Genomic DNA, 23,344 nt, shown 5'->3' with positions numbered 1-23,344 from the left:
TTTGACGGGCCTATTCCAAACCATAGTTGTGAGTATCGATAGCATAGATTTGTCCATAGCGAATCTCTTATCCTTAAGTCATCTTATCCAAATCATTCCATCATATCCAGAACTGCATTTTAGAATCTTTTTCTGAATATTTCCCTCATCCATATAGTCCTTTGTTAATGGTAGTGATAATATAATCTTTACACTAATATATTTTCTGTGGAAAGACAAGTGTCTCGGCGGGCAAAAGTCAGAACAGAGGCACCCTGATCTGGTGGCTGTCCCATTGGGTATTTTGCATCTTCATAGACTCTCTAGTGTACAGAGAATTCTTGTTGGTAATATTCAAAAGCGCATCTTTCATTTGAAAATCTTGAATCTTTCTGAGAAAAATCGACCTCTACTAAAACCTCAGTAACTTCCATACCGTACATGCGAGAAATGAAAGTGTCAAATTGAAGCTACCATCCTCAGCTTTCAAATGAACCTAAAACCGCATTCCAACTCCTTGCACTTTTTCTGTAATCGCGTTTCTCACGCGCTGAAAAGTTTGCAGCCGATTTGCATTTGGCTCAATTTCAACACGTGTAAAACAGCTATTCTTTGCATCTGAACTCAGAATTCAATTTTCAATGTGCTAGTTATCCAATCATCATTGCTAGTGTTTACCTGGGACTTTCCAAATCGGCTCCCACTAGTTTTGAATCCAATTTAGTGATTTAAATCCATTTTTAGTATTTTCCCACTCATTCCAAGCCACATTCAAAAGCATTTGAACTGTTTGGAAATCATTCCTGTTTCTCTCTGCTTGCTAGGGGGAACTGGGATTGAAAATTTATTTGTTGAGTGTTTATTCCTGAAACCTGTGTTCTCTCCTTCCACCTCTACATTGCATATTTGGTATTGAGTTGTGTACAAGGGGAAAAAGTGACATTGCATTTGATTGAATCCCTATCAAGTATTATTCTAGGCTGCATTATTTTGCTTATCCATACTTATTCTGATTAAAGAGATTGTTGATTGTTGTGATATCACCCAATGCTGATCATTGTATAAATATTAATAGTGTGATATCTAGATATTGTTCAAATTCATAAAAGTGTGATATATATATTGTTCAAATTCTCAAAATAAATATTTTAACTTTGCAAAACAGCCTGCTTCCTGGTTCAATGAGACCGAGGGGATTCAAAGAGAGGGGCGTGATATGAGGGTACATCATTCAGAAATAAAAGAACTTATGGACAAAAATATATAATTAAGGGTTCCAACTGTGCATCACACGCTAAGCATTGACTTAGGTGGAGTGCCGGGTTGAAATCACTTACAAGATTGGGGTCTCGTCCGGGATTTCTGAATTAGACATACCACTTATGACAGTCTAATACAGTGTGCTCACTAGTGGGGTACATAATCCCTGCTGGGCTACCACGCTGCGTTACACTGTGAAAAGCACCCCTCAAAAGGAACACTCTAAGGAATTGGTCTGTTTTGGAAAAATAAAATAAACTTCTGTAAGTCAGGAAGGAGATTAATATTTCCAGAATGGCGACATTGGTAGAGATCAATATGGCTAGAGAACACCTATTGCATAAGTTATTTGTGAGAGGTGAATGGACAGAGCAGGATCAGAAGGTGTGGTTGCAGGCAATCGCAGAACAGATCACCGCAACAGGGTTAGATACATGGCAAGATCAGGGTCCATTACATATGGCCCTGAGTGAACTATATATGGCCCCTAAGGCAAAGGAAGAGAAAAACAAGACTGCCAAAATAGCGGCATATCTATACCTATATATTGGAGCAATACAGGACAAATATGCTGAAGTCCAAGATCTGGCAAGTAAGCAACTGCAGGCATTAGGAAAGGCCCAAACTGATCTGGACTATGCTGAGCAGAGGCTATAGAGGAGCCAGGAGTCAGAAAATGAAAGTAGGCAGTACATAATCAAAATAAAAGAGGACATGGTTATCCTGCAGCGGGAAAAGGCAGACCGGGATACCAGACTGCTGGCCCTGCAGAAGGAGTACCAAGAAAGTTTGGACTCCCTACTGCAGAGCCAGATAAAGCTGGAGCAACAGATACATTTCAACAGGGCATGCACAGAGCAGGTACTCACCCTGCAAAGCCACTTAGACAGAGAGAAAGAAGAGAGTAATATATTAATCCTGAAAGACCTGGGCACCCAGGCAGAATTTGATGAAGAGTGCCAGAAAGCTGGTGCGCTTCAAAGACAGAGGGACGACCTGGCGGCACAGAGGCAGGCTCTTGCTCAGGAAAGGGACACCTTAGGCCAGGAAGTCTGCTATTTAAAAGAGAAGCTGGAAGAAAATCACCTGGCCCTTCAGGGACTGGGTGACCTCCAAAAAGACATCAAAAATTGTTAGAGCACACCAGGAGGGTGGAAGATGCTCTAGCAAGGAAGGACCAGGCCAGTATGGACAGGACTCAGGGGGTAACCCTCCTGCAGCAAAGACTGGCCCAGTACTCTAAAACAACACAGGAAGCACAGAGAGAAAATGAGGCTCTCTGTGAGAACAATGACAAGCTCCACAGTCAGGTAGCCATGCAAGAGAGATTGAAAGAAACTAGCAATGCCTTGATTGAGGAACAGAAATCTCAGATTCTTGCATGGCAACAGGGAGCAGGGGCTGACAGAGATGAGGTTCGCTGGGAAAGGGACACACCCGAGCATAACCTCAGGAACCCTAGTACCAAAGGTCTTCATCTCTTCCAATCCCTGGACTCTGCCACCCCCATATCCACTGGCGCACATGAGCCAAGGGCCACGGGGATGGCAGATTTCAATCCAATAAGAAATATGGGGCTCATAGACCAGCACCTCCCAGGAATGGATGGGTGGGCATCTGGGTATGGGTACCCAAGTACTGTGAAATTTAGTGGGGAACTCCATGAGAATAGATAGGCCCACTAAGGGTATCCTGAAAACCTCTGCCCAGCTAGGACAGTGGGGGGGGTGGTACTCATCAAATCCTGGGAGCAAGGAAGAATCAGAAGACTCCTCTGAGCGCCCCAGGACACAGGTGACTAGGTCCCTACATTCTGCCAGCCATTCCCAGGCTCGCACAATCCGGGAGAGCCTGGAAGACCAGACAGGCACCTCTGGGAGCAGTGCCTCTGAGTCAGAGGAGGAGTGGACCAGGGTTACCCGAACCAAGAAGGCCAATAAGGCAAAAAGGGCCTTGCTTAAGGACCCCTTAAAGCAAATCAAAGCGATAAGGAGCGTCATCATGCCCTATCATGAGAACGTTAAGTATTCTGTTTGGGAGCACTTAGAGCTCTTTGAACAGATGATGGAAACTTTCCATTTGAAGGACAGCCAACGCTGTATTCAATATGTGAAATGGTCCTTCTCACCAGAATACTCCAGCTTCTTTGCGGCGCTGGAGGACCATAATCATTCTAGATGGTCCACCTATAGGGTGGCCATCTTGAAACATTTTTCTGTGCAGAGAAATCCACAGGAGGCTCGTAAGGCGGCCTACAACTTGCAATGTGGGGAGGATCAGGCCCCACAAGAATTTGTGCAGGAATTAAAGCATGCATTTGCGCAGACCACCAGAAGGATGCGCACGGAGAGCAACACATTTCTGAATACTTTTTTCCACGCTCTCACCAAGTACATCATGACCCAGCTAGTGAGAGATTTTCATGAGAAAAGATCACTAGACTGGGTCATTGAACATGCCACCTGAATTTATGAGGTGCAAAAGCCCATAGAAAACAAAAATAATACAAAAAGCCCCAAACCAACCAACACCCCTGCTACTGCTAAGGTGGCAGAGGTGAAGGTTGCCCAAATAAGAGAAAGAGTGGACACTACTCGTTAGTTAATAAGGTAGTCTATACTTGGTGAGGTATTTAGTCCTGTCGCCAGATTCCTCCCCGTTGCTTAGGGAGGTAAAAAATGTTAATATGATATTTGACTGGTTAATTGTCACCAGTCTACTGGAAGGACTCGTGTGGATATCCCACTAAATTTCTTCTTTTTTACTTTGTATAGAAGTTGTTTTTTTGTATTTGATTTCTTCAATAATTCTTGAGAAAATGTTGATAATTCCGATGAATTTATGGTAAAAACATTTTTATTCAATCATTTGTATTTTTGTGAGGCCTTTAGCAAACATTATACTGTTCAATGCATTTCGGTCAATAATAGACCTTCATCAGGAACTGTTAATAGTAAAGAAAAGAATAATTAACTAAAGTTTTTGTATAATTTTGCATTAACAAAGAGATAATCATGTATTCTGAATTGTAACTATACACATTGTGAAAAAAGTACCTGTGTAAAACGTTGCTTCAAATCGTTGGCCTGATTTACTATTTTTCCTTATTGGTAATTCCAATTTCTCTTCACTCAAACACATTTGTTTATGTTAGCCGTTGCATGTCTTTTAATGTCACTTCTTTGACTTCCTGGTAATATAAATAGTAACCAAAATATATTCAAATTCTAACAAATATCATATATAAATTATTCTGTTGGTTAAAGTTCACCCTCCCCACAGGGGGAGTCTTACCTGTTGTGTAGTCCAAAGTAATAGCATCCGGGCACCTTGCTCGCATGAAAACGCGTTGCTGGTTGTCCCGTTTGCTTTTATGTTAAAAAAATGGCGCCGGCACACAACGCGGTGACGTCATCAACGTGATGACGTCATCGCGCGCCGGCGGCCATTTTGAATTAGTCAAAAATCGTTGTTGGATCATTGTAAATAGTTATGTTCATGTGTAAAGCTCTTTAGATGAAACCTTCTCATTGCTAAACTCCAAGGGAACCTCCTAAGATCCAACATACTTGATAATTCGATATAAAAATAAACACAAATTAAAGACATGATCTAGTGGCTATATAAACTATGGTTGCTCCATTTAAAGTGATACATGTGTTTTCAAAGTTTTTAGAGCACGACAATATACATTTGATCTTTGTCATCTTAGGAGGTTCCCTTGGAGTTTAGCAATGAGAAGGTTTCATCTAAAGAGCTTTAGACATGCTTCCAAAACCATCAGTTTGCATGCGATATTACCTCAGCTATTCAATCGCGTAACATTTAAATCAGTTGTCTCAAGGACTTGATGTGATGTCACAACAAACAACATGTAAAACAGACATTTAACAGACTAGACAAATACCAGCTGGTCACAGGTATCTCTGCCTCTAATCATTACCCCTTCATGGAGTTTAAATGTACCCCTTTCACAGCATCTTTAATCGCTTTGGTAATCTATTTGTTGCCCATTATGTGGGACTCTGGATACATGTTTCTTCTAGCCTCTTATATTAAAAGCGTTGGAATAAGGTGAATCCTCTCACTTTTTGGGTGTGCCCCCACCGTTAACCTCTCTCTTCTCGGGTATCCTCCCCGGTAACCTCTCTTTTGTTTATTTATCCTCGAGTCATTATCCCCTATATATATATACATTCTTCTCCACTTCTAGCTATGTTTTGTTTTCCCACCTCCCTCTGTTACCTTTTCCCTTTACTTGTTTTAAAGCATGCACTTTTGCCAAACACTCAGTCTCTTTCACTCACCATTCACAGTGTTCCTCTCTGGACCCTTGGGAGCACTGTCTTTGTTACTGCCTTCTTCGGCTTTTTGCCCGCTCAAAACTAGTGGGAGCCTCTTTGGATAGTTCCAGGTAAACACTAGCAATGATGATTTGATAATTAGCAGATTGAAAATTGAATTCTGAGTTCAGATGCAAAGAATAGCTGTTTTACATGTGTTGAAATTGAGCTAAATGCAAATCCGCGACAAACTTTTCAGCACGCGAGAAACGCGATTACAGAAAAAACTACAAGGAGTTGGAATGTGGTTTTAGGTTCATTTGAAAGCTGAGGATGTTAGCTTCAATTTGACACTTTCGTTTCTAGCATGTACGGTATGGAAGTTACAGAGGTTTTAGTAGAGGTCGATTTTTCTCAGAAAGAGTCAAGATTTTCAAATGAAAGATGCACTTTTGAATATTAACAACAAGAGAATCTATGAAGATGCAAGATACCCAATGGGACAGCCACCAGATCAGGGCGCCTCTGTTCTGACTTTTGCCCACCGAGACACTTGTCTTTCTTCAGCAAATATATTAGCACAAATATTATATTATCACTACCATTAACAAAGGACTATATGGATGAGGGAAAGATTCAGAAAAAACAAAAGAGAGTATAAAATATGCAGTTCTGGATATGATGGAATGATTTGGATAAGATGACTTAAGGATAAGAGATTTGCTATGGACAAATCTATGCTATAGATACTCACAACTATGGTTTGGAATAGGCCCGTCAAAGATCTGGTCAAAGGTTTTGGACTGGAATTCTGCTAGCCCACCGGGCAGGATTCAAGCACCCGGTTCTGCACTCAGCACGGCACTCTGGTCTCTGGTCTCTGCACGGCACTCTGAACTGGATCTGATGGGTTGGTTCTGTGTTACAGCTATCAGGTTAGAGCACTGCTCTACTGGTTTGGATCTCTGGGTTCTGGCAAGGGTTCTTGGCAAGAAGCAGAAACAGCACAGCCAGGCTGTTCAATTTTTGGTGTGCGCCTTGGAAGTCTGGGGTGAAAATCAGGTTTCAAGATTTAAAGGCCAGCTGAGAAGGGTTCAGCTTTGGAATTGGGCCTTCTGCTTTCAGAGTTCTGGAGTCTTGGATCTTAGTTCTGCTGCAGAGTGCTTCTCCAACAATCAGTTGGTGGGTGAATGTGTGTGTCTCTAGGTCCTAAACTGTCCCTATGTATGTATTTCCCAAAGGGGTGGGTAGGCTGAATGATACTAGGCCCACCCTCTAGGAATCCGATTGGTCAGAGTATTTCCCCTCTCCTGATTTGAGAAGGAAATCTAGTGTCATAGTGATGCTGCATTTTAAAACCCAGGGAGTACCTCCCCTGGTTTCTGTCCAGTAAATCTTTTTTCCACATAAATCATATTTACAATATCACCAACATCATACATATTCACATTACAGATTTAGTAGAGCATGTATCCGTCCGAGTTCCAACTCAGTGAGAGCTTTAGTTCCAATTTTACAGTTTTTCGCGCTTTTGGTTGGGTACTCAGTGTCAGATCTATCCACATTTTTCTCCATACATGCGCATGACATCTGGGCATAATCCTGTCAACTTTCATATTCCTAGCATTATCACAATTGCTACAACATCCAAATTTCGGTAGTCCTGTCTCTGAACATCGCACAGAGTCCAGAATAGTTTCAAACGGTGAGCAGCCATTTCATATTAACAACCTCTAATTTACAGATTTTTACACATTATTCACAGTTTTCTATGAGTCTTTTTCAAAAAGATATTTTCTTGTAATCTAAGATACACAAATCTGTCTGGACCTGCCCACAGAGTTTGATGGGCCGAGAGCAGTCCAGGGCTCCCTTCCAGCTGGCAGTTGGTTTCTGTTGACACCCGAATTTGCATTTCCTTTCAGTCCAGGAAGCCTATTGTCTCTCTCCCAGAGAAGCAGAGAAAACCCCCTCCTCCTTTCATTAGCATTTAAATGATATCACCAACATCAGAGAGCACAAGGAAGGCACCCTTTGTTGGAGAAAACTGTGGAATGTGCCTTTGAAGTCCAGTGTGGCTGGCCTCAGTTCAATGTAAAACACTTTGTTCAAACTTGTCTTTTGCTAAACTAAATCTTACATTTTCAACAAATATACCCACAGATCTCTTATTCCAGACTTTTTGTTAAAACATAGAAATTGAATTGTAGGAACCTATATTGCTTTTGATGGCAAGTCTCTTTTTTTCCACAATTGGATTTTAAGACACAAGTTTTAAACTGCCAGTATAAGTAATTGACAGCTTTGACACAGGCAGGCGGCGGTTTTTGCAGTTTTTGGTGCTCGCTCATATTGTTGGAAGTAGTTTAAGTCACGTGAAGCATTGACAAGTGTTATATAAGGAAAAAGGGAATAGATCTAAGCATGGAAGACATAACTCCATTTGCACACCTATGCAAACAGTTGCGGAAACATGCCCCTAAACTGTAAAAATACAGTACAGAGTGGGTAAAAGGAACTGCACACCAAATGTTTATGCCATGGACACAAGGGGGGTCCTTATATAAAGCTGTCTTGCAACACATGACGACATATTTGCATGCCACATACACGGGTAAAAAGTTAGACAAACGCCTGACTGTTCAAGAACTTTGGAAAATGTATGAACAGGGAAAGGAAGAGGAGCCCCCAACAGATTGGATACTTAATGTATGCACAGAGGGGGGTGAGACGCCTACTGCGTCACCTGCCCCATCCAAAACAAAGGTTGAAGAGAACAAATATGATGGGCTATACCCGCTGAGAGAACTTAAAGCAGCTACAGAGTATAGTAACCCAGCATATGAGTCACCTACGCAAAGTAGTGACAAAAATCAATGGAGAGAAAAGGATAATATTGCCTCCACGGTCCCAAGGGACAAGGAGAGATGTGAGGATGAAAGAAGGGACCAGACACAGACAAGTACAGCTCTCGATAAAGAGAGAGAAGGGAAAAGATGGAAGGGAAACGAAGATGGAAATGATGAGATAGCATTCACAAAGAACAAATGGGTGGGAGGGCAAATGTTCATTGGTAAAGGCCTTGATGATGCAAAACAAAAAGAGAGATTAGACAATATACAGAGAAAGGAGAACAAGAAGGAAGAGAGACGGAGCGAAGGACGACTTCCAAGGGAAAAAGGAATAAGATGGTCAGACACTATCGAGTCTGCACTGAGGGCATCAGAGTCAGCCACACAGTCAGACCGACACAAAGAAGTATCTCACGGTCAGAGGGTGGTGTCATCGCCGCCGTACGTGGACAGGCTCAGGACATTGCCAGGCAGACGGCGATGTGGGAAGATTACACCTGCAATAGACAGGAGAAAAATGAGAGAAGAGAGAGAGGGCTGTGCATCCCAATTTCCACTACTCGAGAAGGGGGGAATAAGACTACAGTATATTCCATGGCCACACATATTGTGCCAAAGGCTGCCAGAGCCGGTATAGAAACAGCTCAAGACATTGGTAGGAATTGAGGCTAAACCTTGGGCAGAAATACAAGAAAGAGTGCTGCAAGAAAAGAATCCAAAAAGGAAGCTGCACGAAAGGGTGAGGAAGCGAAATTGGTGCAGAAGAAATTGTCCAAGTATACTCTTGAGGGAGCCATGATAACCAGCGCAGCCAAATCGAGCATGCAGCCGGTGACTAATCCACAGCAGAATAATCAGGGCAATACAGGGTTTTACCCACGGGGAAGAGGATGGCTCAGTAATCAGGGAGGCTTTCAGAATAACCAAGGAGGTTTCCAGAATATGCAAAATGGCAATCAAGATATGTCAAATGGGCAAATGATCCGACCACCGCCAGTATGTTGGTTGTGTGGGATGAAGGGGCATTTAGCGCGCACATGCAGAAGCCAAGGCATGATGCAAAATGGCCAAGATATGGGAGCAGGCATGGTGAATCCAACTGCAGTTTTACAGCAGGGAGTTACACAGAATCACATGGTTCAACAGCAAACACCAGGAGCTCAGCAAAACCCACATCCCCAAAATGTAGTGAGTTTTCCACAAGGGCAGTCCCAACAGTCACAGCTACAGTTGTCGCAAACAACAAGCTCAGGGCAGACCACAAGCCCTTGAATTAGGAGTAACACTGGTAATGGGGGAAATCCACCAGCACACAGTGGGCCATATTTGTACATGGACTAGGACAGCTCACTGGGAACCCGGATGTGTTCTGTCCTATGAGTGACACCAGACCCTCACCGGGAACCTAAGGTAGATGTGGTTATAGGGGATAAAGAATATTCCTTCTTAGTTGACACGGGTGCAACACGCTCGTGTATATGTGAAGGCAAGTTTTCCTTGTTCGGCGAGGCCATAAATACTCAGAGTTTCACAGGAGCCACAAGTCGTGTTCCCTTCACAAATGCACTTCCAGTCTCTATAGGAGAATGTGAAATGAATGTGCCTTTACCATATTCTCGTCAGACCCCAGTAAACATTTTGGGTAGAGATTTAATGACAAAGTTAGACAGGACAATCTCATTCACGGAGGAGGGCATAGTATGTTCAAATCCAGGAATGCACTATTCAAATGTATGCAAAATGATCAGAGCATACGCAGGACACACAGCTATGAGGGCTATACCATTAGAGCCAGAAATATTTGCGTATGGTATGCCCATACTAGTGGCAGGGCTGCCTGGCCTTGCAGACAGAACCATGAGAACCCCAGATGAGTTCCTATTTAGACCAAGAATACCCATGTACAAGGAGAAGGGACAAGTATTTCCCTTGATGATACACACAGCTGCAGTATGAGGGAGAGTGGCCTTGATTGACGGTTATGACGTTGAAGGCCGACAATGGTGCGCAGTAATCACCATTGAAGAAGGACATCGCTTGACTGATGTCACCGATAACGATCTGTTTGAAGAACAAGCAGATATGGGAGAGACCACAGTGGAAGTGAGTCTCACCTTTTGGGTGAGAATGATCAAAATGGAAGTGCCTCAAAGAATGATGTTGGCATGAAACTGTCCAGAATATTTTGATGGCGACATGGCCAAGGTGCCTGTCTCAGTGTGGACCACAGGCCCCTATGACGTAGGCCTATTGAAAGGGGTTGGAGAAGTGAGAATTATTAAGCTAAAACCAGGAGCAATTCTCCCAAGAGCACGACAATATCCCATATCCAGAGAGGCAGATGAAGGAATATTTAAGACAATTTCAGCTATGATGGAACAAGGCATCTTAGTGACGTCAGAGTCGTCATGCAATACTGTGGTTTATCCGTTTAAGAAATCAAAGGGAGGGTCCTGGAGGCTAATCCAGGATTTACGCCCAATAACTGATATTGTTGAGGCTGACTTCCCTTTAGTGCCTAACCCGGCTACAATCCTATGTAATATACCTGTTGAAGCAAAATATTTCACAGTGATTGACTTGAAAAATGCATTTTTCTCAATCTCATTGCATCGTGACTCACAAGATCTGACGGCATTTACGTTCAGACAGATGCGTCTGAAAAGCACAAGGCTACCCCAGGGGTATTGTGAGTCTCTGACTATTTTAACAGAGTCCTCCAGATGGACTTAAGCAATATTGCATTAAAAAGTGTTGTCCTGCAATATGTGGATGACATCTTGATCTGCAACACGACAGAGGAGCAATGTAGGCACGATTCTGTTCAGCTATTGACTATACTAGCTGAGAAAGGATACAAGGTTGACAAGGAGAAGCTACAATATTGTCAACAGGAAGTGCTGTACATAGGCCAGCTGATCTCACATGAGGGAAAGAGAGTAACCCCAGAAAGGGCTGAAGTCATACTGAACACGGCTAAGCCACACACGATAAAACAGGTGCAGATCTTTTTAGGCCTATGTAACTATGTCAGAGCATGGGTCTTCGAGTATAGCTCTTACACTAAGTGACAAAAGAAAAGATTGAATGGTCTGAGACCATGGAGGAAGGATTTTCTGAACTCAAAAAAGCCATTTGCACAGCACCAGTTCTAGGGATTTCCAACTATGCAGAGGAATTTTACCTGTTTTCACACACGAATGGCAGCATTATGACGGCAGTACTCACACAGAGAACCACATTGGGGTACAAGGCCCTGGCATACTACAGTAGAAATTTGGACCCAGTAATGAGAGGTCATTTCCCATGCGAACAAAGTTTAACTGCCGCAGGGTTCGCCATAGAGAAGGCTACAACCATAGTGATGGGATGCTCCATGACGTTATACATCAAGCACTCACTATTTGCCATTCTGGAGAAACCAAAGGGCACATTGACATCTCAGAGAGCTTTTGCTTATGAAGTAATCATATCAAATCCATCGATTAAGGTAGTCCGATGTAAAATAGTGAACCCAGCTGCGTTCATAGCAGAGCCAGTCACTGAAGAAGAACCAATGCATGACTGTGCAAACTATGAAGAATTCTATGACGAAATTTCCAGGGTAAAAGAAAATGCCTTGGCAGAAGGAGAGATTGTCTTTATGGACGGTTCTTCGAGGATCAATCAAGTGATGGACAAAGATATACAGGTGTTGCTGTGATGAAGCACACATCAAATGGAGAATTCAGAGTACTTATTAGCGCGCGAATACCATCTCATTATTCAGCACAGGCTGCAGAATTATTGGCGTTGGTACTCACCATTGAGAATCACGCAGACCAGGAAGTGACAGTGTACAGTGACTCCGCCTATGTGACGTCGACAGTGCACGCAGGATCAGCGCGCTGGAAAAGGAGGGGCTACCTCCAAGCAGATGGCAGTGCAGCACTCAGCCTTATTGGACAGGGTGAACAGGGCACTACAGCTCCCAGTGGGCATAGCTGTCGTGAAATGCGCCGCCCACATGAAGGGGACTGATTTTATTTCACGCGGAAATCACGCAGCAGACACGGAGGCCAAGCGTATGGCATCCAAAAGTGAGACGATCATGGAAGTGGAAGTCATCCCTATCAATGAAAGGATGATGGTTGCACGAACTACACCTGAAGGATATAACAATCTTGGCCAAACACAATTGATGGAACTCCAAGGGGAGGCACCACAGGAAGAGAAGAATCTTTGGAAACGTCAAGGGTGTTCTTTAAACCCCTCTGACAGCTTGTGGTGACAGGACAGCACTGGTAAGCCGGTGATGCCTGTAGCCCTATTGAAAATAGCGCTGGAGCAGTTGCATTACCCGGCACACATGACAAAAGAGAATCTAGCAGCAACACTCGCAGAAGACTGGTTCATACCGAATTTAACCGAGCATATTGCATTTTTTATAGTAAACTGTATAATTTGCCAACAATTCACAGCTGGGCACACATTAAAAGTAATGAGAGGAGTCATCCCCAGGCCAAATGGGCCTTTTCAGCACTTGCATGTCGATTACGTCGACATAATTCAAGTATGTAACGGGTAGAGATACTTAATTGTTGTGGTGTGTCCGTTTTCCAAATGGATTGAGGCAGGTCCTTGTACACACCCAGACTCTACCTGTGTGGCACATTTTTTGTTAGAGAGGTGTTCCCCAGGTGGGGGGTTTGTGAGGTCATGAGATCAGATAATGGCCCTCACTTTGTTAATGCAATATTCAAACAGATTAGCTTGCTGCTTGGTATAAAGCACAAGTTCTCGTTGGGGTATCATCCGCAAGGTAACGGTCTCTGTGAGAAGCTCAATGGCTTATTAAAGGAAAGGATAGCCAAGTTGAAGCTTACTCTAAGAATGGGATGGTTGCACTGCCTTCCTTTGGCACTGTATGCACTTAGGAACCAACCCTGTTCCGACCATCATCTTACGCCACACAAGATAGCCATAGGAAGAAGAATGTGTACTCCTCTGACAACCCAAGATAGAGCTAGATGTGATGCCCAGTCAACAGGAGAAATTTTAGGGTCTAAAATGCAAAATTACCTGAACTGCATGACATCTTGCCTTACTGTAATTTCAGACCAACTGCAGCGACTACGAAAGGGGTGCAGGGCAGCACAGAACACAGAAGGCGATACTACTACCGACACAGCTCAAGGACTTTGTGTACCATCCGTTTTCCCTGGAGACACCGTCCTTGTAAGGAACCATACAAGGAAAAAGTGGGATGAGACAAGATTCAATGGTCCCTTCACAGTGGAGGACTGCACTCCTTCCGCAGTGAAACTACAAGACAGGAGATATTGGATTTTCCTGGGCGATATCAAACCCTACATCATAGAAGGCCCCCTGCCTGCACCCCAACGAGAGGAATCTACAAGTGACGTGGAAGAACCGCAGCAAGTGCAAGTAGAAAATTGCACACATAAGCCACAACATAGTCTGTTAACTATAAATATTGGACTGAGGCACACCTAAGGCCTTGATAAAAAGGAATATGCCACATTTTGATCGAGGACACATAAATTGGAAGAAAATACAGTATCCAGACTCATTCCACACCGAGACCCTATTCAGAATTACTTATGGTGTCCCACAGTAGTGACATCACCAAAGAAGTGGTAACATACTTTAATCTAGTGCTAAGAGCATACCCTTCATTGGTGAGAAGGCTCACCAGTGTCACTGACTTTCTTCAAGATCATGAAAACGAAAAGACAATAATTGCCGAACAATTCCTTTTACTACAGTGTGGATAAACCAAATGTCCCAAGAGAGAAGGAAATAAATGAGCTTGTCAACACAATGTCCTCTTTTGTCTAGTCACTGCCTTTCCAGAGCTAGTGGGGAGACCGATCGATGTTGACGTCCTCACATTCATCAGAGATCGAGCTAATGTTGCACAGATGGGCATGCTCTTTCATGGAATTGTACTACAAATAGAACTCTCAAACCATCAACAGAACTATCGGAGGAGATTCTAAAAGCTTTTCACCGAGGGACAGATCGGGGAAGCAGTGTCAAGGGTTTCCCATTTGTTGTTGTTTTTCTCTATTCTTCTTATTGACCAGGATACAAAATGTCTTCGATACTGAAGCAAATCCGAGGCGTGGACTGGGAGCTGACCTACGTTGAGCATGCACAGAAAAAAGGACTTGCCGAAGTGTTATTTGATTTGATTTTTTCCATAGTTTTGCAAAGGAACTGTATCCTGAAATAAGAGACAATTCATGCCCGCAAGAGGAGGGACACTTGTTGGACACCTGAATCTCTTAAACACAGAAGCTGACAGACAGTATTTGTTAAAAAAAGTATAGTAAAGGGTAGACATTTGCAAATGATCGAGATGGGGATCCAGAGCAGCAATCTGGTCCTCCCACAGGAGGAGAGATGCCCACGTGTCTCTGGAAGTAAATGCTGCCGCCTGACCATTCGGGGCATACTGTATTTGTGTATCATATTCATCATTGTTTTACTGTCATTAACGATCAGAACTGCATTTTTTATTGGTGCACAAAGCATTCCAATCCCAGTGCACCCACCTAATGATGCACGCATGAAACCCACAAAGGCATAGTCATTCCGGTCCCTAGAAGATCTGATGGTGGAATGAATGAGCTTGAAATGGATGTGATCAGTAATGACACACACACACTTGTGGTAACAAACAAAAGGAAAGGCCGGAGACAAGGTCGGCAAGGAGTGAATGAAGAAAGAGTACTGACAACCACACGCATGCAAACACTAATGCACAGGCCTAGTGTCAATCACAATTCAAAGCTTCAGAGAAGAAAAGATTGCCTACTATGGAAAATATCACCACAAGTAAAGAGCCAAATGAAGGAAGCAGACATAGTGGACAGTCTAGAGGAGCTGAAGAAGAAACCGACAGAGACAACAGTGACAAACATATATGTTCCAGTGAAAGGGACAAGCACAAGTTCCACAGTACAACCATATACCAGACCAATGTCAGAATGGATACGGACATTTCTAGCCCAAAAGAAAAAGACGTAGGAAAGAGTTGCCTGACTTTTGTCCACTCAAATGACACAGATAAGGAAGCCGGTACCATGGACCGGGATACCTGAGAAATCCTCCAGCAAGAAAAAGCCATACAGATGCATTCAGGGATGTATTGATAGCAAACTACATGAAAACCTTAAGAATCAAGAGAAGCATGCATGGAGATGACAATGAACTAAACTACTACCTGCACAGCAGGGCACATTTGGGAAATAATATTTGGTACCAGCACATGAAAGAAGTTGCAAGACGAAGTTCTGAAGGGGAATGCTTTGTTTGCGCACTCCTACCATACAGCATGGGGAAGTCCAAGATCTTCGTAGCTGTAGAAATCGATGTTCAGACAGCACACTGTTTGTCACAAGTAGCAATGTGCAAGACCAGAGGCCAGTTCATGGTTAGTGATACCTCATTGAAATGGGCAACTGAAGCAACTGATCCAAATGAAGACAACTATGTCCAGGACATAAAGACAAGAAACAATGGAAAGACAAAGCCTGGAGTTAAAGGAGCAGAAATCAGAAGAGATGCGAACCAGAAGCTAAATGTCCAAGGAAAAACTCCAGAAGAAGCTCGCAGATGGAAAAACAGAGGCCAAATGCAAATTTGGGGAACAGTGCTTTCACCAGACGGATGGGAGAAAGGAGTAGTGATATGCCGAGCATGGATGGTCTTCAGTCACTACGAACCCACCATCAACATAGTGCAAAACGGATGCAAGCCATTATGGCCAAAGCTTGCAAAACCTTTGACATGGGTCGGAGACAGAGGAGGACCTTTGCAGATAGTGCCACTGGAAAGCCCAAAATTCTGCTTCAGGAATAATGGCACAAGGAAAGTGGGAGGGAATCAGAACTGTGGACGAGTTTTTGACGCTCCAGGAATGGTTCATGGCACTGCCGTAATTATGGATCATTATTGGGTATGTGGATCCAAGGCATACATCAGACTGCCAAAAAACTGGGGAGGCATATGCACAATAGTGAATGACCACGTTCCAGCACTGGTGATCCTGAAAAGTGACCTGAATATTAACAGTTTCCTGAAAGCAGATGCTCACTTGAGGAAGAAGGGATCTGTGGAACTGCTAACTCGAATGAAGAGAAAACATTATTTCTCTGCCAAATCGGAAGAAGCCTTTCATGCAATAACATATGAACACAGGCTGTATAGCCTCACCTCATCAGTGTTCACAACGATTTTCATGCCAAGAATCCAAGTTGGAGTAAATACTAAATGGTTGCAGATAACCAGAATGGAGTTACTGCAGACCATCAACATGACAATAAAAGGATTCAATGCGATTAAGAAAGAGTTAAGAGCCATCCAACTGATGACCCTACAAAACAGATATGTGCTTGACATGATCACAGTTATTGATGGAGGAGATTTTGCAAAAACTGGAGAATCATGTTGCACATTTGTACCTTCTCACGATGAGGAAAATGGAACTTTAACAGAAGCCATAGGTATGCTGACATAACTGCAGAATTAGATGATCGATGGAACTGACGAAGTTGATGATGACAGCTGGTTTGGATCACTATTCTCACGGGTCCCGCAATGAATGGAAGATGCATTCAAGTTCTTGGGAGCCCTGCTAGTGATGATATTGCTAGGATTTTGCGTTATCAAGATAATAATCTCTCAATACCAGAAGACTGCGAAGCCATAGGGATGAAGATCATGATTGATGTCAAGCCATGATGGAAGCCCAAAGACCTGAATGATGAGGAAATAAGAGACATTGTGAAGGCCAGCATTCACGCACCAGAAGGAACTAAGTTTCTCTACCCCAGGAAGCACATAACTATGGGGGAAGATGCGTTTATTGCAGCCCAAATGGACAATGTCAATTGATGACTTGGAATAAAGACGAACATGTAAGGACAACAGGAAGCCTGAAAGGATTAATACAAATCTGGATTCCAAAGAGACACTTCTTCAAACCATCATCTACAGATCCAGAAGAGGAAGAAGGGATGAACCCATGCGATGAAGTGAAGATAAATCACAAAGAACCAAATAAGATGAATCCAAAGACGGAAGTGAAAGTGGTCGATGAATCACCCAGAGGGGGAGTGTAGAGGAGGTCCCAAATAAAACCTGCATTCCAATTGTCCATTTTGAAGTACCAGGAATGTTCCCACCAAAATATGTGACGTATGATGAGCAAATAAACCAGCATAGAGCTGCAGTAGGGTTCTGCCCAGTGCCTATAAGAAGAGCAACACCTATTGTAGTACCGGTACCCAGAAAACCATGGACATTAAGGTGTCCATTAAGGAAACCCTACCAGCAAATGAATCGAAATGAAGATTGCCTAAGTACTGTCCCGGAAGAAACCAAAAAGATCTTAATGGAAGACGAATGGTGACAACACGAGGACCCAGACAGACTCACAGATAGAAGAAATGACGATTCAAGATTGACACAAAGAGACGAGACGCCATGAGTAAGGATATCGTGAACTTAAAACAAACAAATGATGTCCAAATGTATGAAAATTAAGCTGTAAACAGTACGAAGACAGTCGACCAGTTTACACATGTAAATACGGCTGGCTATGCTTGGTAGAAGACTAGTGCGGCAATCGCCATTATACATAATCTTCCTCAAATGAAGCACCTTATTATAAGTATATTTCTACTTTGCACAAAAGCAGAACCAACCCAGGTTACGAAAAGGCCAAATGCAAGAAGATTCATATTCTAGTAACACGAGGAGAGACGGTTGAATCGAAACTCGGAAGATGCAACTCATGTCAGGGAAGCCAAGGTCATACCAATAGAAGCTATGAACAGTAGCTACATTTAATTGAAACTAAGAACAGAATATCCTGCCTCTGAAAGGTCGAGATAAGAAGACGTAGGCAGGTGGCGGGGTAAATAAGAATCAAATACACGAATTAAGAGAAATGAGACACATTCACGCTGTGGGAAGCATGAGACCAGCCGAGCAAGAAGAAGCGTGGGTTCACACCTACGCTTGGCACCGGACAAAGCAGAGATATCAGAACTTTTGCAGACAGAAGATGCAGTTTCGAGGCCAACCACAATGTAATAATTGACACATGGCTATTAAAGTTATGATTGATTGTAACAAGGGCTGGAGGAAGGCTGGGTAACTAAGGGGCATCTCGCACCTGGCCAACCATTCTGCGTGATGCTAAGCAAGTAGAAACTTATGCATGGGGTTGGTGCCAACCCAATCGCAATGGACCAAATAACCTAGGGTCCTATAGTTAGTAGAACCAATGAGACGTTGTACTTTTAGTGACGTCTACAGTAGTCATGTTTGAATGAAGGGCTTAGACGCCCACCTGACAGTATTTACCCAATCCCCTCACTCCGTTACCATATACAGATATAGTACCTATAGTAAAGTTACCTTTTCCTAACCAATAGAATTGCATGTTAACTTTTGAGTGTTACAGGTCAATTATGACGAGTTTTGAGTATAAATGCTACAACTTGTATGAAGTTCGTTGGAGTTGAAGCGAGAAGGACGATCACATCACTGCTGACATCCATAACTCCCTGTTTTTTGTACTTGTCATTAAACTGACTCCCTTTGCCAAACCATTGAGTTGTCCTTATTGATTGGTGTTGGAGTAATACATCTGCACCCCCATCCATCTCAAGGGTGCAGCTATCTTGTCTTAAATTACTTCTGAGCTAACCTTAGTTTTATGGGCCGGCCGGGGGTCTCTGAAGTACAACAGGAGCAGTCTGGGGCAAGAGATTAACTGCACCATACCATCCATGACCCCCCACACCAGCTCCTTTGGATGAAAGGCAGCTGTGATCCACTCTAGCAATGCCCAGGAGGAGCCAGTGATTACCGCCTGCCCAAGGTTGCTTCACAAATACTGATGGTCTCCAGACAATTGACCTAGGGATACTCTCCCAGGTCTGGGAGTCTTTTGGGAGCAGGGGTCTGAAACTCATCCTGTACAATCCTGCTGGGACCTTCATGAGGATGGGTTGGTGGCTGCATCCATCCTTGCTAGTGCTAAGGTCCATGGTGTAATCCAAATAGTATGGACTTTTTCACCCTTTTTAAGAGGTCGTAGCCACATAGTAACATTGGTCACTTTACCGAGAGACACGCTCTATGAAGGCAGGGAATTGGTTAATCTCCTGCACTGACATGCAGGAGAGAAAAAGGATACCACTTTATTTGTTATGCCTTGTGTTTAAAAGCAGAGTTTGCCCTGCAGACCTCTGCCCCTAAAGCCCCCTTTGCACGTTCCTTTGCATTATAAATCTTAAATCATTGTTGCTAGGGGTTGGATAATTACAGTCTTTGAGCAGGGAAAAATCCTCCTACAGCCTTGGCGATCTTGATAGCTTGCTTATCAGTCGACCATAATAACCACGTGACGAAAAGTGTACTCCCAGGTAAACAAAAAAAATGTTCTTTCTCTGAAAGGGGTCCATTCACCAATAACACTTTAGACTGATGACGTGCTTTATTCATTATCAAAGCCGATGAGTTATTCACCCTCCAGGATCACCCAGCAGCTTTATTAGGGCTCAGGGTCGACGTGCGAGAAGCACAACATAGGCCAACCCTCCTGACTCGGTGCCCAATATGTCATGAAAGTACAATGTCCCCTTCCTTCCTAACTCACTACACATTCTGTGTCAGTGAGTACCAGGGCGATGGCCTTTAGCAGCTTTTCTGGGATATCCATATCTAAGCGCGTTGCCCTCAGCTGTTCTCTGCCCACCAGATGGAAGGCTGTGGACAGATCCATGCAAGCCAAATAAATGCTGCCTTCTTTTGCACCTGGAGGTCAACAGCATATGGTTAAGTGTCTGATCTGATGTCCACAGGCTATCAGTTAATAATGTCCCCATACATAATGTCGCCAGGAAAAGGCATTGCCAACTTTATATATGGTGACATTATGTACGGGATACGGGTCGCGGAGATGTCCCCAGCACCCATTTAAAAGAAAAAAAAAGCGTGGCTTGCGGTGTTGTCCCCGCATGTTCAATGCAATAATGTCTCTGCAGAAAACAGCTACTTTGTTTGTCCGGGGACATTATTACATGCAACCGTCCACAGTCCAGCCATAAACCTCAGATCAGTTTCCTACAAAATATTAAACAGAGTCACCCAAAAAAAAATACATAAATAACATTTAAAAAATAAAATAAATATAAATCAAATAAATTCACTAAATGCCCGCATATCCCACTCGTCCAAAAGCGAAATTGGGCGACATAATTTCGGTATAGATGTATCCCCAAAAAATCCCATTGAAAAGATTCCAGAGAATCGGAGCCCAAGTCTAGATCAGAGATGTTATGGTCGGAGGCATGATGCAAGGGCCGGGAGATATATCTGACTTTTGTGATTTTTTTGCCTGGGTGACATCTGCATAGGAAACTGTAAGGACTAAGTCACTAACAAACCCAGTTAATTCTTGAACTTGAAGCAGGCAATTCTGCTCATTATCCATATATAATATTGATAAAATACGAAAGGCACTTCGACGCTTGTACATTGGTCTTGATGGAGAAATTAACAGTAGGATTTACTGCTTTGGCCATTGTCCTGCAGAATTGCTTTGCACTGCCTCCAGCAGCTCTCGGTGCCAATTCCTGGTCACTTAGGCTGCATAACCTTTTAAATTCCTTCCTGCGATTTCTAGGGTGGGCTCAAAGAGCTCCCTAGAGCTATTTCCTTGCTTCTTTGCACTTAAACTTAAAAAAAAAACAGGAGAATTACTTGGTCAGGTAATGCCCCGGGGCTCAGTTCGCTCGGCCCATAACGTGAGCACCGTTCCTTACCTCACCTGTTAATGCCCCCGCACAGAGAGCTTTATTGCTATGAGCATCTTGGCATGGCTTTCTCGGCTGCTAATATTTTTTTACATTGAGAAAAGGTATTGTTGCCATTTCTCAACTTTTAAAAAAAACGAGGTGGACACCATGGACATGGGAAAGGGAACTACACCTAGTCCTTTCTCCCTTTCCATGGTTGCCATTTCTGCAGTGGGGAAGCTCTTGAACCCAGAGTGTTAAAAGTACCGGCGACGGACGAGGCACCTACAGGTCAGTGGGACAGGGGGTGAAATGGCGGAGTTGGGGCAAGTGGTGCAGGCAAACTTACCTAGAGGGATTGTATGTTATCCCAACAAAATCCTTCTGCGATTGGACGAGAGTGATATGATATGATAGGTTATTATAACGCGCTTAATACCCAGAGGTTTCTAAGCGTGGACATAGGGATCGGACCTGTGTTGTTCCGTGTTGTCTTGCTTCCAAGGTGAGCACGTTGCCCCTGAGCTATCCTCCCGAGAAAAATGCCCTTCTAGATATTAATCACAGGTATACATATGTGTCTGAAAACCCCTGATGCCTCTGCTAATCTCCTCCTAGCTCTGTTCTCCGAGGCTGGCTTCTTGGCACCTCTCCATACCCTTCTGGGCAACAATTGGGTCTACACCACCTGCCCATCTGGCCACCGCCTGGTGATCATTGCCAGATCTTTCTTCACCAAATGAAACACTTCCAGGTCAATCCTGCTTGCTCAGCTGTATCATGAACATATCAGCGCCACTTTGTTTTCTTCCCACGTTAAACACCATAGGCAGGATCCGGTTCCAGCTCACACCGCCTCACCTCGACCATAGTGCTTCGGCTTCGTTATAGAACAGCGCATCTGTGTCCTGCATGTTCCCTTCTCAGCCGCATTCCCTCACCACTTTACGATGGAAGGGGCAAAACCATATTTCCTTTCTTTCATGGTCTGTCTCCAACAATTCTAACACAGATAAACAATGTGTAAGCTACAGCATGTGTTGCCCCCATCCTTTTGGACTTACACAATCTAACCCAGGTCCTTGCGGATCACCCATGACCACTTGCTAAAGCATGAACATGAGGGAACAATTCCTACTAAATATGTGGAATCTGCTGGTTTTATTTTTAAATATCTTACAATATAAGAAAAGGCCAGATGTTTGTTTTTCCCTGTATGTTTTTCAGATGCAGTAGCTTTGCCTGTTGTCACCGGTAGAGGGAGATGTTGGCATAGAATGTATAGGGACAATGGGCCTCATTACAAGGTTGGAAGTAAAAAACAGTTTTTACCGGCATGGAGCAAATACTGTGTCCGTGTAGGAAAGAGGCTGCTAATAGTTGGCCACTACGAGTTCGCGTGCACGAGCGTAGCGGCATGGCGGTAACGACATTACCGGCATGCCGTTAAAGTCCCAAAAATGCCCCTTAGCGGCATCATGGGAAGCGCAGACAGCACTACCGCCGCCGTCCACCTCTAAATAACGGGCCCGGCATCAATAGATATGGCATTAGCGGGCACTGCTAATAGTGGCCACCGCTATTAGCAGTCACCGCTAATAGCGGAACCGGAAGTAAGCTCATTGCGCTGGAACCGGAAAGGGCACAGCGGCCATCTTTAAAAACACAATCCATTGCCATCCTCACTACACAGAACCTGGAGCCTCATTCCTACAGAAGAAAAACATCTACTCCACCAACATCATGCCAAAGGCAGTGAAGAAAGAGGCATCGCGGCAGCGTAAGGAGCGGTTCTCAGCGGACGAGCTCACAATGCTATCAGACACGCTGGCTGAAAATGCTGAGGTGGTCTTTGCAAATGACCTCAAGAGAGCAGCCCAGCTCAAGAAAAAAGAGCTCTGGGCACTAGTAGCCCATAAAGTGAGTGCAGTTGGGAACACCCTTGCACAGTGAAGGACATGCGTAAATGTTGGGAAGACATGCACCTCAGAGTGCGTAACATCATGTCGGCCAACCGTAGCCAGGGCCTGGCTACTGGCGGTGGCCCTAGCTCTCCAATTAAACTCAGCCGCTGCGAGGAAACCTGTGCCAGCACTATCGGCATTGAGTCGATTGAAGGTGTGGGCGAGATGGAACATGGCGCCACGTC

This window comes from Ambystoma mexicanum, chromosome 8, assembly GCF_040938575.1.
Source record: "Ambystoma mexicanum isolate Mex_15411 chromosome 8, UKY_AmexF1_1, whole genome shotgun sequence".
NCBI lineage: Eukaryota > Metazoa > Chordata > Amphibia > Caudata > Ambystomatidae > Ambystoma > Ambystoma mexicanum.
This window is presented reverse-complemented; position numbering follows the sequence as displayed.